Here is a 12,894-nt window from a genome sequence, read left to right as displayed (position 1 = left end):
TAACGAGGCACATTTGCGTTTAGAGCGCATTTTACTAGTACATGATTACTAGGCCGATGGCATCTTTCAGGGCAAAAAGCATACTCACCCAAAAACTTTCACAGAATGTCTGGTTACAGGATTTACAGAAATATCAGTTACTTCTTCCTAAAAGCGCTCTTTATAAACCTGCATAACTAATCTCAGCAAATGATTCGCACTCTGCATTAACAAACCTGCACACCACGTGTTAAAACACGGCGGGTAATTAGAACCGCCCTCGTGCAGCATTGACAGCCCCTATTAACGGCTCCGGTTCGTTGCAGGGTCTCCGGCCTGGTTCTTCGCAAGCTAAAGATGCGTTCTGGAAAGATGGCCTCGTGGGATCCATCGCTCCGGGCACCTAACCAGTCACTACCACCCGTATCGTTGGAGCCGTGCTGCGAGCGGGGACATGGTGACTGCCGGCGCTTCCTGCTCAGAGTTGACACACCAGCGACAGAGCCACCAAGGCATACGGCCCGTACATTCGCAGCCACATTGATTTCAGCTGTCACGACCACTACACTAGCAACACAAGGCACGCTGCTGCTCTCACGTATATATTAGCCCTAAGCAAGGAAGTACTCAAACAACGACGACAGGAACCATTACGTATACGCATGCCTGCGCACCTGCGTAGAATTTGCCACTGGACATAATACAACGCTCTTGAAGCGAAGGTACACAACCCGTATGATAACAGCCACATTGATTGGTTACAGATTCTATGATGACTGCACTAACAAGAGACAAGCCACGGCTATCACCCACACGTCAGCCCTAGCCGAAGACATGAAGATTGACAATTATTGCAACAAAAATTGAACAAACACTAGCCTAAGCACCTGCACCACATTCGCAACTCGACTCAATAGCCAACTAACGACACTAATCACCGCACACCACGCCACACAGCCCGTACAATCACAGCCACATTATTTTCAGCACCATTGATGATTACACTCACAACGCCATCAGTCCGGCTGTTGATATGCTTATGTATCATGTCACATGGCGTCGGTACATGCAGTCAGTACATGGCGACCAGGTTTTTATGAGCGAGATTAATAGCGGCATCCTCATTGTTCTTCATGCTTGGGCGAACGACGCCTTTTCCACACATTCGCACAGGCGACACAACTCCAGCTCTTCTTGGTGGCTGTCACACACCGCAATGGCGACAACTGCCTGACACATACAGTCAGGAACACAGGGGACCAAATGTCAGCCGCCGAAATGTTCGCCGAAACTTCATACGTAACTTCAGCGCGAGAATTGCATTCAGACAATGAATACACGCACACGGACGAACGCCGCAACCGTTCAGTCACTGCCACAGTTATAGCTGCTATGATGACTACACTACATTCCAGCCGTCACGATCATACATGCCCTGATTCATCGACACAAGGACACGCAGCCAGTTGGACGACTACCTCGTTGTGCCACGGAAAACCCCACAGTGTACATTCATGGATAGGATAGGATAGGATAACTTTATTTGGCTCTAGCACAAGTGTTTTTTTTTTTTTATGTGGTCAGATGAGTCCATCCGCAACGGTCGGTTGCCCCTATTCCAGGGCTCCGCTGGATGCTGCCGTCAGCTGAGCTCGCCGTATCAAACCGATCTGGTCATCGCGGCAGTCGCTGGAGAGCAGACCCTCCCATTGCTCCACACTTGGGTTTTGTATAACTGGGACGATGTCGACTTTTTGACATGCCCATGTGATGTGATACAGTGTAGGTTTTTCATGGCACCACGGACAATTGTGTGCGTAAAGTGTGGGGTGAATTTTACTTAGTGTGTTTAGATTTGGATATGACCCCGTTTGAAGTTGTCTCCATGTGACAGCCTCTTCTTTGTTTAAAGATTTGTGCGGTGGTGGGTACCGCATCCTGCTGCCTTTGTAGTTGTTGAGTATGGCCGAGTAGTCCTGAGGTACTGGCAGGGATTCCTCAAGGTCGTTGACGTTGGATGCTCGGTAGTTAGTATATCCTCGAGCTATCCTGTCTGCCTCTTGGTTTCCTGCCACCCCCGTGTGCCCCGGTACCCAGATGATCTTATGTTTGATCGCCTTGTGTGGTTTTGCATGTGTTTGTTGCGTCTTGCAGTCTACAGAGCGGAGTATGCGGAGCGCTCTGTGACCGATTCTGCCGCAAAGATAGTTGCGGCAGGCTGCTTGTGAATCAGTAAGAATTGTCAGTGACCGCCCAGTACGATAGCCCTCCGCTGCCGCTAGAGCGACGGCCGCTTCTTCAGCCTCAGCTATCGTGCAGTCTTGCAGTGAGGCGCTGGTAACCTCGTGTAATTCCGAGTTGACTACAGTTGCCACTGCGTTGTTGGTGCCTTGTCCCCTTGTCATGGCATATGTGGCAGCGTCGACATACACTGTTGTATCCTGGGATGCGTGTGTTTTCTGTAAGCGGTCGGCCCTTGCCTCTCTTCGATCTTTGTGGAGGTTCGGGTCCATGTTTCTTGGTATTGGTGCAACCCTGAGCGTGCTGCGGTACTCATCGGGGATCGTTTCAGTTCTCAATATTTCTCGAATTTGTTCGGTGTAGCCCAGTTTCTTTAAAAGAACTCTGCCTGTGGGGGTCTGCTGTAGTCTGCGCATTTGGGCAACATGCTGCGCTTCCCGTAATTCTTCGAACGTGTTGTGCAGTTCCAAGGCTAAGAGCTTTTCAGTTGAGGTGTTATGGGGTAGTCGAAGCGCGGTTTTATACGCTTTGCGTAAAATCGCGTCCGCCTGTTGTATTTCACTTTTGATATGATTGTAGTACGGGAGACTGTATGCCGCCCGGCTGACCACTAGGCTCCTGACCAGCTTGAGTGTGTCTTCTTCTCGCATGCCATGACGTCTGTGTGAGATGCGCGTAATCATGCGGGCCACTTGGAGTGTAGATGCCTTTAATAGCGCAAGGGTGTGAGTACAGCGTTGATTTGACTGTATCCACATCCCTAGTACCCGTATGAGTGTCTTCTCTGGTATCGGTTCTCCTTCGAGGTAAACTTGTAGTCGAAGTTCTTTACTGGTAGGGACTGTTCGGTTCTGTTTTCCTCTCCAAACCCGCAAGAGCTCAGATTTTTCGGTCGAGCATGCTAGCCCTCTTGCTTTGACATAGTTTTCAACGCAGGTAGCCGCTTCTTGTAGCCTATCCTCTTTCTCGCCGAGTGAGCCAGTGTTAGTCCATATTGTGATGTCGTCGGCATAAATGGCATGGTGGATGTCGTCAATTTCTTTTAGTTGCTTCGCCAGTTCGATCATGGCCACGTTGAATAGCGTGGGTGAAATGACCGACCCTTGAGGTGTTCCCTTGTTAGGCGTTCGAAACTTCTCGGACCGAAGTTCTCCTATACCGATGGTTGCAGTTCTGTTGGAGAGAAATGCTTTGACGAAGCTGTGAATCCTGCGCCCGCAGTTCAGGTTGTCCAGGCCCGTAAGGATTGCTTCGTGGCTCACATTGTCAAAAGCCCCTTTGATGTCTAGGGCCATTATCACGTTTTCTCCGTACCGAGGAACGTTCCGAAATACACCTTCATATAATTGGAGGAGTACGTCTTGAGCTGATAATTTTGCTCTAAAGCCGAACATGCTGTGAGGGATCAGTTCGTTGTCTTCCATGGTCAGACCTGGTCAGACCTGGTCAGACCTGAGGTTTTCTATCTGCAGTTTCTTGCCTGGCTTGGGTATCATCACCACTTCAGCATGTTTCCACTCCTCGGGGACAGTTTCAGCTTCCCAATGTTTGTTGAGGAAGTCTGTCAGTTCAGCGACCAGCGCATCGCTGAGGTTGCGGATGAGTGCGTTGTTTATTTTATCCGCTCCCGCGGCCGTATTTCTGGTGGTGTTTCGCATGGCCGCGTAGACCTCTTCTCGTGTGATGGGTCTGTCCAGGTTAGCGTTATCGTCTCCCCGGTACTCCCCTGTATAGGTCGGCGGGTTTGTGCTGCCAAAACATTTGGCGCGCAATCTGTCGAGGAGTTCCGAGTCAGTACCGGAACCGGTATATGGATTTATTGTTTTCAGCTTTTGTCTTAGTCGGATCGAGGAGCGCTCTAAGGATACGCCAAGTCCGTGTCGTGCTTAGCGTCCCACTAAGAGAATCGCTGAATTGTTGCCAATTTTGTTTTGCCAGCTGTGTGGCGTACTCCTCTGCTTTCGCTGTAATTTCGGCGATTTTAAGCTTGAGTTTCCTGTTATGTTTTTGTTTTTTCCATCTCCTGGTGAGACTGCGCCTAGCATCCCAAAGTTTGAGCAGCCGACCGTCCACCTCGGGTGTTTCCGCTGTTCGGTTTATGGTTTTGGTGTACTTGTCTTGCGTATCCCTTAGCTTGCTTCCCCATTCCTCTAACGACTGTATGCCATTCTCGGTAAGGTTGCTGTCGCATGCTTCGCGGAACGCATTCCAGTCCGTTATTTTTGCCGCGCCCAACTGGCGTCTCAGCCTGTCTGAGGTTACTTGCGTCTTGAGTATGAAGTGGTCGCTGCCTAAATTTTCCAATAGGTTCTCCCATTGTGTTTGTCCGAGTCCTCTTACGAATGTGAGGTCGGGGCAGGTGTCGATGCTGACGCTATTTCCAATTCTGGTAGGGGTTCTGGGTCCGTGAGTAGGTTGCAGTTGAAGTTATCTGCAACCTCGGCTAGCGTTTTGCCTTTAATGGTGGCCTTTTGGTACCCCCAGCTCTTGTCCATGGCGTTGAAATCCCCCAAGATGATTAGCGTGTTGTTTTTCGCTAGTCTGTGGACACCGTGAAAAAGTTCAAAAAATTTAGCTTTTCTTTGCTTCGGGGGGCTGTACACGTTGACGATGAATACACTTCCCCCTTTCCTTTTCTTTTTCGGTACGATCTCTACAATCACATGCTCAATGTCAGTGTCGGGTATGCTGTCGTGATTGATGGCTATGACTGCCTTGCTCACTAAGATGGCTGTCTTTCCCGTCATGTGGCTGTCGTAGCATGTGTATCCCGTGAGAGTGGGTGTCGCGCCCGTTTCTTGAAGTGCGATAACGTCAGGTGGTGTTAGCTGCGTCTGAATGAATTGTTTGATGAGGCCTTGTTTCTTGCGATAGCCTCTGCCATATGTCTAAGATGTCTTGTTTGCTGTGGTTCGTGTTAGCCATGATTTAGGTTCTTGAGCTTGTGCAATTGCCCGTTCCCTGGGATGTAGATGGACTGGCGAGAGCTGCTAACGCAGGGCGGTTGTAGGCCTTTTCCTTAATGTTCTCTGTGTGTTTTTGTTTGCGGAAGGCACTCCGTAGCTCTGCTAGTTGTCCTTGTACCTGATGCATCATTTGTTGCATCATTTGTTGCATCATCTGTTGTATTTCCGCTTTGAAGTTTGAGCGTTCCTCATCGCTCATCTGCAGCGAGGAGTTCGTTTGTGTAGCGTTCGACAGCGGGTGGCAGTTGGATTTTAGGTCTTGAACTATCTTTGTGAGTTCCGCTATTTGGCGTTCCAACTCATTCTGTTTAACGCGAGCAAGTTCTAGTTCGCGCTTAAGTGCTGCTTTCTCTGCGTCTCCATGTTCAAGGTCACGGTTGTTTGCGTTGTTTGTATTGGTGTTGAGTTTGTTACCAGTCCCACCCGAATGTGGAGCAAACCCGGGAGCATCGGCTCTCCAGCTCACCTTGTTGCTGCTTTTCTGGGCGGACCCGGTGTCTTCGTTCTTCTGGTGCTGGTTCCCGGCAGTCGTCCGCGCAGGGGGTGGCAGGGGGGGAAACGAATGGGACCGCGAGCGATGCCGTGATGAGCGGGATCCCGAGCGGCTCCGTGATGTCTCTCCCTCCGAGCTGAACCACCGCGGCCGTCTGCTGCGGTCACCGCGGCTGCGGCGTCTGCTGTCGCGTCCGCCGCTGTTGCTGGCGTTTTCACCTGTAGCGTTGCTGAGGGCGGTCTTGGTTTGCTGCCTTCTGACTTTCTTGAGTCGTTCGCGGCAGTCCTTCGACCCGGTAGGGTGGGCCTCACCACAAATCACGCACTTTGGAGTGCAGGAATGTCCAGTCGGCGGGTTTTGTGTTCCGCACTGGCTACACGCGCGCACATTAGGTGTGGGGCACACGTCGGAGCGGTGGCCTTGCTGGAAACACACATAACACACTTGTCTCGTGGGGCGGTACGGGTAGCATGCCGTCTCGCCCCCGTAGTAGATAACATATTTTGGGACAATGGGACCGTCAAAGGTGATGACGGCCGTCTTGGTTTTTCCTAACATCCGGGCGCTGAGGATGGTGACTCCTTGGGTGCGCACTCGTAAATGGGCCTTGAGTTCTTCCGGTGTCGTCCCGGGATCAATTCCATGTATCACGCCACGTTGGACATCGTCCGGCGCGGCCACGTAGGTGTTCATCTCAAATGCGCGTCCAGCAAAGGTGAGGCTGGTAATGCGTCTCACGAGTTGGGCAGCTGATTTATGTGGGGTGCTTACGATAATGATGTTAGATCCTGGCCGGAGCCGTATGATGAAATCTTCGTCTTTGCATTGTTGGTTGCACGCTGCGACTACAGCGCGGGCTACCTGGTGGGTGTGAAGCTGTCTGACAGCAAGTCCTTTCTTCGGTCGAATGATAATTTTGAAATCGTTCTTAGGGAGCGGAGGCAGCCTGCGCCTTGGCTGGTGTCCTGTTCCTTGTCCGTTGGCGTTTCTGCCGGCGGCGGCTGGCCCTCCGTCGGTCGCGGTGAGTTGAGTTGAGTTGTCTTCGCCGGGGTTGCTTTGGGTGGTCGAATTGTTCCCCGAAGCGATCCGTCTGCTTTTCCTCTGGAGTTTCTTCTGGCGTTTGGACAATGCCAATTCCCAGCTGGCGTCGTTGTTGTAAGGGTTGGGCGGCTCCTGCGTGGCGGACGCCGCGTCAGCGTTGCTCACCGGGCTCTCGGAGTCAGTGGTGTTGAGGTCGTCCTCATCCATCTCCTGGGCGTCCGGCAAGTTTTGGGGCAATCCTTCCATGGTCTGATCGAATGTGTAGTTCGCAGAGCGGGGTCGATTTCAGGCCGCACCACCGCTGCCTTGTCAGGCCTAGCGGCCCATGTATTCCCGTAGTCGAAGATGTCCTGCCGGTAGGCTCGGCGAGACGCCGTCCGAATCGCAGAGTCCAAGTCCGATGAGGAGCCAAAATTTGGTCCTACCGTTCGGAACCTGATGTCCAGGTGGGGCAGCTTGTGAGTTCTTTCAGCTCCAAATAAAATCTGGTGGCGCTGTGGATTGGTACGGTTTGGAATGGTCAAAAACTGCGGAGGCGATGCGACATACGTCCGCACCTCTCGACAGCCATGACGGATCTCCTACATTCATGGAAGAAACTTCGGAGCTTTGCGAACCAGCATCTCCACTGCACCACCTTGAATGAGAATAGCGAAAAGTGGAAACCACCTCTCCGAACCTGGGAGAACTGGAAGACCTCACTGTGGTCAGCTTGCCTGGCCATGCAGAACGCCGTCAGCCGTGCTGCATACGTCATGGACCAACACCACTTGAATGTTGAGACCGTGAGTGGGATCGTAAGGAGACCCAGGGGGCCTGCGTGCCTCTAATTCTATTGCAAATGAAGAGAGAGAGAATAAACTTTATTTGAGTCTTCGAAGAGGAAGGCTCCCTTCTGTCGCAGGTGGGCTACTGTCGCTTGGTGGCCTTGATCTCTTAGATCTCGGCGACCTGGTCAGATCTCTCTCTGTGACCAACTTTTGTTGCCACAGGTCCGCGCTGAGCAGCGCGCTCTCCCACTGCTCCTCTGTGGTTAGAAATCTGAATAAATTTTGGCTAGTATTGCGGGGCATGGGAATGTGTTCGTTTGGATCTGCCTGAGAGTGCGTGAGCGTGGGGTTGGAAGGGGGATATTCCATTCTGATCCTTTTATAGAAAGTTGTGATTTTTTGCCAAAGGTGAACAGATGGTTCCTCGCCGATCTGGCTCCGTGGTTTGGGAACGCGCCAGGTCCTAACAGGATCGTTAGTTCCCGGGCTATGTTGCCGACCTTTTCGTTTCCTGGGATGCCTGAGTGTGCGGGGGTTCATATTTGTTTGACTCGAGTTTCTGGGCGGTATTTGCGAATTAGTTTTGTGGCCAGTAAATATGCTCTTCCTTTTATGAATTTATTTATCGCAGTTTTTAGTCGCTTATTACGCTCTTTTCCTGCGAGATTTTTATGCACATGGCGTATGCTATTGCTGCTTGTTCTCCTTCTTCCGGACTTATCGCTGGTACGGTCGCAGCTGCCGTGCATTCTCCTTTGTGGTCAGCTATAGATACCTTTTTGTACCTGTACTAGGCAGCGTTGACATACAGCACTGACCTGTCGTCTTTAGTTTGTTGTGCATATTTTCCGCACGGGTTTTCCTTTTGCTAACGTTCTGAGAGGGGTGCATGCATGTTTTGAAGCGAAAGCTTGACTACAGGACCTCGTGCTTCGATCGCCGTGTGCCTTTCACCTTCAAATGACCTTGAGCTTGGAAAGCAGAGGGAAGGTGCCTAACGGCCCTCTTAGAACAGTGGACACCTTGGTACATGTGGTCTGGAGGCATTGACAGCGTTGTGCCAGAACCGGGGCACTAAAACTAAGGAAACAAGTGCGCTTAACTGGCTCCCTTGGTAAGTGGACGCCTGAATCGCGCTAATAGGTGCGTGGGGTGATCAAAGAGAGATTTGGTTTGCATGCGTTAGCGCTGACAACGTTGTGGCAGACACGCGGCACTGCTGCAATAGGCCGCAGCGTTCGTTGGATGAGCAAACTCTCGCGGTCAACCATTAACTGCCACCTTCCAGAGTGACAGGGTTGGTGCGCTGCCTATCCAGTGTTTGGAACGCACTAATGCTACAGACGCCAAGCCGCTTATAGTTGCCCGATACACCATAGCTTGTCTTGTCAAGCGCGCCTCAATGAGTTCTTCCGCAGTATTTATTAGCGCCTAGACCCACGAGCCTAGCTGTTGGGGTGTTGGGGGGGGGGGGTAGTCTCAAACCAGTTTTAAGGCGAGAGAGAGAATAAACTTTATTTATAGAGTCTTTAAAGAAGAAGGCTCCCTTCTGGCGCAGGTGGGCTACTGTCGCTTGGTAGCCTTGATCTCTTGGATCTCGGCTACTTGGTCAGCTCTCTCTGTGAGCAACTTTTGCTGCCACAGGTCCGAGCTGCACAGCGCGGTCTCCCAGTGCTCCTCTGTGGTTATTCCGCTTAAAGGGCTTTTACAGCAGGCCCACATGATTCATTCTCCCGTCCGTTCGCCGGCGTTACATCCAGCGCCTGGGGTGACTCTTCGATGAGCGCAGCTGACGCCGTCAAACGGATGACGGGTGTCCACGGAGATAAGCGAGACAGTTACTGCGTAATTTCCTCAAACACAATTTTCATTTTCTTCTTTACGACCCGTCTTTCTTCTTTCACTCACATTCCTCCCTTCCTGTACAAACGTATGACGGGTGTCCACCGAAACATGCGAAAAGCCTCGCTTCGAGGGTCGGAGCCGAGGTTCGCGTATTCCGTGAAAGCGAATGGCGAGTTCTGCTCATGCGTGAAACCGAGTGACGTCACGCGCGGTATAGGTGGCCGCAGCCATCGCCGACTCCGCCCGCTGACCTTTCGGCGCAGCCGCGCGCTACTGCGCATGTGCGCCGCCCCCTCACTGCCGCTTCTACTGCGCGCTCCGCCTCCTCGCCACCGTTGTCTTTTCGTTACAGCCGCGTGTTTACCACAGTTACTACGCATGCGGAAGGATGGCTATATAATGCGTTTGCCTACACCGTTATCGTGGATCGCAAGACTAACTGTTCTCGCTTGCGAGCGCGGCTTCGGCCGCTTATGTTTTTTCAGCAGCGTCCGCTCCGGCGGACGCAGTTGTTGCTGTCCTCTATCTGCACGTGGCAGCGGTGGTGGCTTGGCTCAAGCCAGTAGGCAGGCCCGTGCAATTTCCTTTTCATCCTTTGCTCAGTCACAACAACAATTGAACCGCTATCGTGGTGTTCCCAATGCATTGTGCGCGAACTGCGACAGCCATGACGTCAAACCAAGCATAACTGCAGCTTTTCGGTTGTATGTAACGGATGACGGGTGCCACCAAGTTATGTGAGACAGTTACTGCGTAATTTCCTATCCTCAAATACCATTTTCATTTTCTTCACTGCGGCCCATCTTTCTCTTTCTTCTTTCACTCCCCCTTCCTTCCTGTACGGTGCGGTTCAGGTGTCCACCGAGATGACAGAGAATTACTGAGCCATTTCCTCTCTTCAAAAGAGTTGCGTTCAAAGCTGTTTCCAACCGGCAAGGCATCTCGCCGAACGGGAGGTGGCGTTCTGTGGATCCTTTCAACGCTACAACACGCTGTCGCGTTCCACTCCTAAAGGCGAAATTTAAGCGTCATTGAATAGCAATTAATTAGCATTTAGTCATTAATCTCGAATTGCCCAGTAATTAGTAATTAGTCATTATTTGTGAAGTCATCCAGTGGTGACGTCACCACTGCCACATAACAGTCAAAGTGGTGCGCAAAACGCTTCCGCCCCTACGCATATGTGGTTGAGCACAAATGCTTGCACTAACCTTATAGTTTCGTTTTCTTTCAGTCCTTTGTTTTTGCCGGTGACCCTCTTGATGAGCCTAGCTGTTCGGTCAACGTACTGACTTCTTTGACCGTTGGTATGTCAAGGTTGTCTATCCTTGAGGGAGGTGGGATATCAGCAGCTCGGATTTGGAAGGAGAGCAGGCCAGTGCGGCTCTTTTAGTAACTTCGGTTACTACGTTGGTACCTGCTTGTAACGCTTCTTCTACCTCCGCGTCACTGCCTTTCTTCATCCATACTGTAATTTCTTTATCAATACCGTAATATAAAGTGTTACTAGAAGCTCCCAGGACAACCTCGTGCAGTTATGAACTCTTTCGACTACGGGGTTCGTTTTTAGTCCAACTGAGAAGACGATCTTCTTGCCCTACGAATCACCATAACATCCTCCTCTCAGGTTCCAAATGCACTGCGAACAGCTGGGCAACAAAGCCTAGCAGGCAGTGGACTGCGTGCCCTCGTTTCACAGAGCGAGGAGCCACCTCCTCACCTAATGCTGCGATGAAAGGCTACTCTGCGCAGCTCATGGGGTGTGCTTGCATTGTGGGTGTGCGTTCTCGGACGTGTACCACGTGGTGTGGGCATGTCCCTCTAACGCTGCTTACACCCCTTTCCCTCAACTAGCCGAGAGCTGGGAGGCTGCCCTACTGGGCCGCTCTACCGGAGAAAGCCAACGAGCACTCGTCGCTAAAGCCCGAGCTGGCGCGGAAGCCACAAGGGTCCCGGACTGCCCTCCTAGAATTTGTAAGGGGCCGACCCGTAAAACCAGTCCCCGCTCTCTTCTGTATAGAGCCTTGAATAAATGTTTTCTACCACCACCACCAACGGGAGCCACACCTTCGCATCATGGGCGCGTCTTGAAAATCGCCCGCGGAGGATCAAGGGCCCGTCGCCGCCCTGATAACATCCCCCCTCTTCCCTCCTACACCTGATCCACAACAACCACAGATCGCAGGTATTTATTTGATAGTGCCCAAAACGTGATCCGTAGAAGGTACCTCGTAGAGCTACTGCAGGCTGTTGTCCACTTTAGTGCGTTATCTGTGGGACTGACGGAAAACGTGGCAAGTAAAACCAGCAGCCTACCGTGACACTGTGAGACTGGTCGTTTTTATACGTTATCTGTTTGGCTAAGGCAGTCTTGGGGTGGTGGGTAAGCGTAATTTCGATTTATCAATGGTTAAGTAACGCTGATTTCGGTTCTAAATCATATCAAAATGCATCCTAAAAAATGAACGCGGCTTAGCTCAGCTAACCTGGTTATGCAAGCGAAAGTCACGCTTACATTGAGGCGTCCACTGAACTAGGGAGCCAGGTTATGCGCCTTTCCTTTCCTCAAAATCAACATACAGCGAACGCCGACTGGTACTGAGGAAGGAAGCTGATGCATTAACTGTCTCGCATATTTCGGTGGACACCCGCACCACGCTGTAAGGGAAGGGATAAAATGAGGGAGTGAAAGAAAAGGGGAAGAAAGAGGCACCATGGGGGAGTGGAATAATTCTGAACACCTGGGGATCTTTAACGAGGCTCGTAGTCCTCCTGGGTTTCAGCACGACCCCACTCACGGTGTAAACGTTCATGCGGTGTTGATCCATGACGTATGCGACCCGACTCTGAGCGATCTTCTGCCTAGCCAGGTCCGCTGACCGCAGTGAGGTCTCCCGGTCCTCCCAGGCTCGGAGAGGCACCGGCCCGGCGGAGGGGACGGAACGCCGGGCACGATAGGAGGACGTGGGTAAGGATGCCCTTGGGGTGAGAGCTGAAGATGCATCTGGAGGGTACCAACATAAATTTAGTGTTGACATCTCGCAGCATACGGGCGCCTTTTGAGTTTCGCCGCCATCGAACCGCGGCAACCGTGGAGGGGTTCGAACCCGAGTACTCCGGCTGAGTAGCCGAGCGCCTTAACCACTGAGCCATCACCTCTGGGTAGGCTGAAATCAGGGCCGGACCCCGGACCAGGATAAATTTTTGTTTCCTAATTACTCCCTTATTAGAAAGCCAATATGCTCTAAGCTCACTCAGTCCATTTACGTCAAGAGCATGGTTTGCGAGGACTATGTGCTACTCTTCCTATGAACTCACCTGAGCCAAATAATCCGCTACTTCTACACGCAGCTGAGAACCCACAATCATCCACAAAAGTTTGCGAGCCCTTCCCGGCGACTTTTTCATGCTCGCACCCTCCTCCATCGGTAGCACCTGCGTATACAAGTTGAGAGGTGGCTATTGGTTAGATTCTTTTTCATGGTCTCTATCCCCCTCCCTGTAAAGGCCTCACCAGGGTGGAGGAGCGCTGGCTTCTCCGCCTCTATACCAATACTGT

General features: G+C 51.7%; 2 protein-coding genes across 10 annotated transcripts in view; one reads left to right on the top strand and one right to left on the bottom strand.

The window, feature by feature from the left end:
• The window catches only part of LOC149336202 (uncharacterized), a 222,140-nt gene that overhangs the window by 59,442 nt on the left and 149,804 nt on the right, over positions 1-12,894 (top strand). Inside the window, exon 20 of one of the 9 annotated variants that reach the window (XR_016284232.1) lies at positions 306-7,600. The exons of the other annotated variants lie outside the window; for them this stretch is intronic. The gene's annotated coding sequence lies outside the window, so the exon portion shown is untranslated. Of the gene's footprint in view, positions 1-305; positions 7,601-12,894 lie in introns of those variants that run through there. 9 annotated transcript variants of the gene reach the window in all.
• LOC149336204 (uncharacterized) overlaps positions 1-12,894 on the bottom strand; it is a 203,799-nt gene that overhangs the window by 116,653 nt on the left and 74,252 nt on the right. The gene's annotated exons all lie outside the window — the stretch shown is intronic.

This window comes from Amblyomma mixtum, chromosome 7 (assembly GCF_055824585.1).
Source record: "Amblyomma mixtum isolate Tamu chromosome 7, ASM5582458v1, whole genome shotgun sequence".
Taxonomy (NCBI): Eukaryota; Metazoa; Arthropoda; class Arachnida; order Ixodida; family Ixodidae; genus Amblyomma; species Amblyomma mixtum.
The sequence above is the reverse complement of the archived record's forward strand: the minus strand, read 5'-3'. Positions and strand labels throughout refer to the sequence as shown.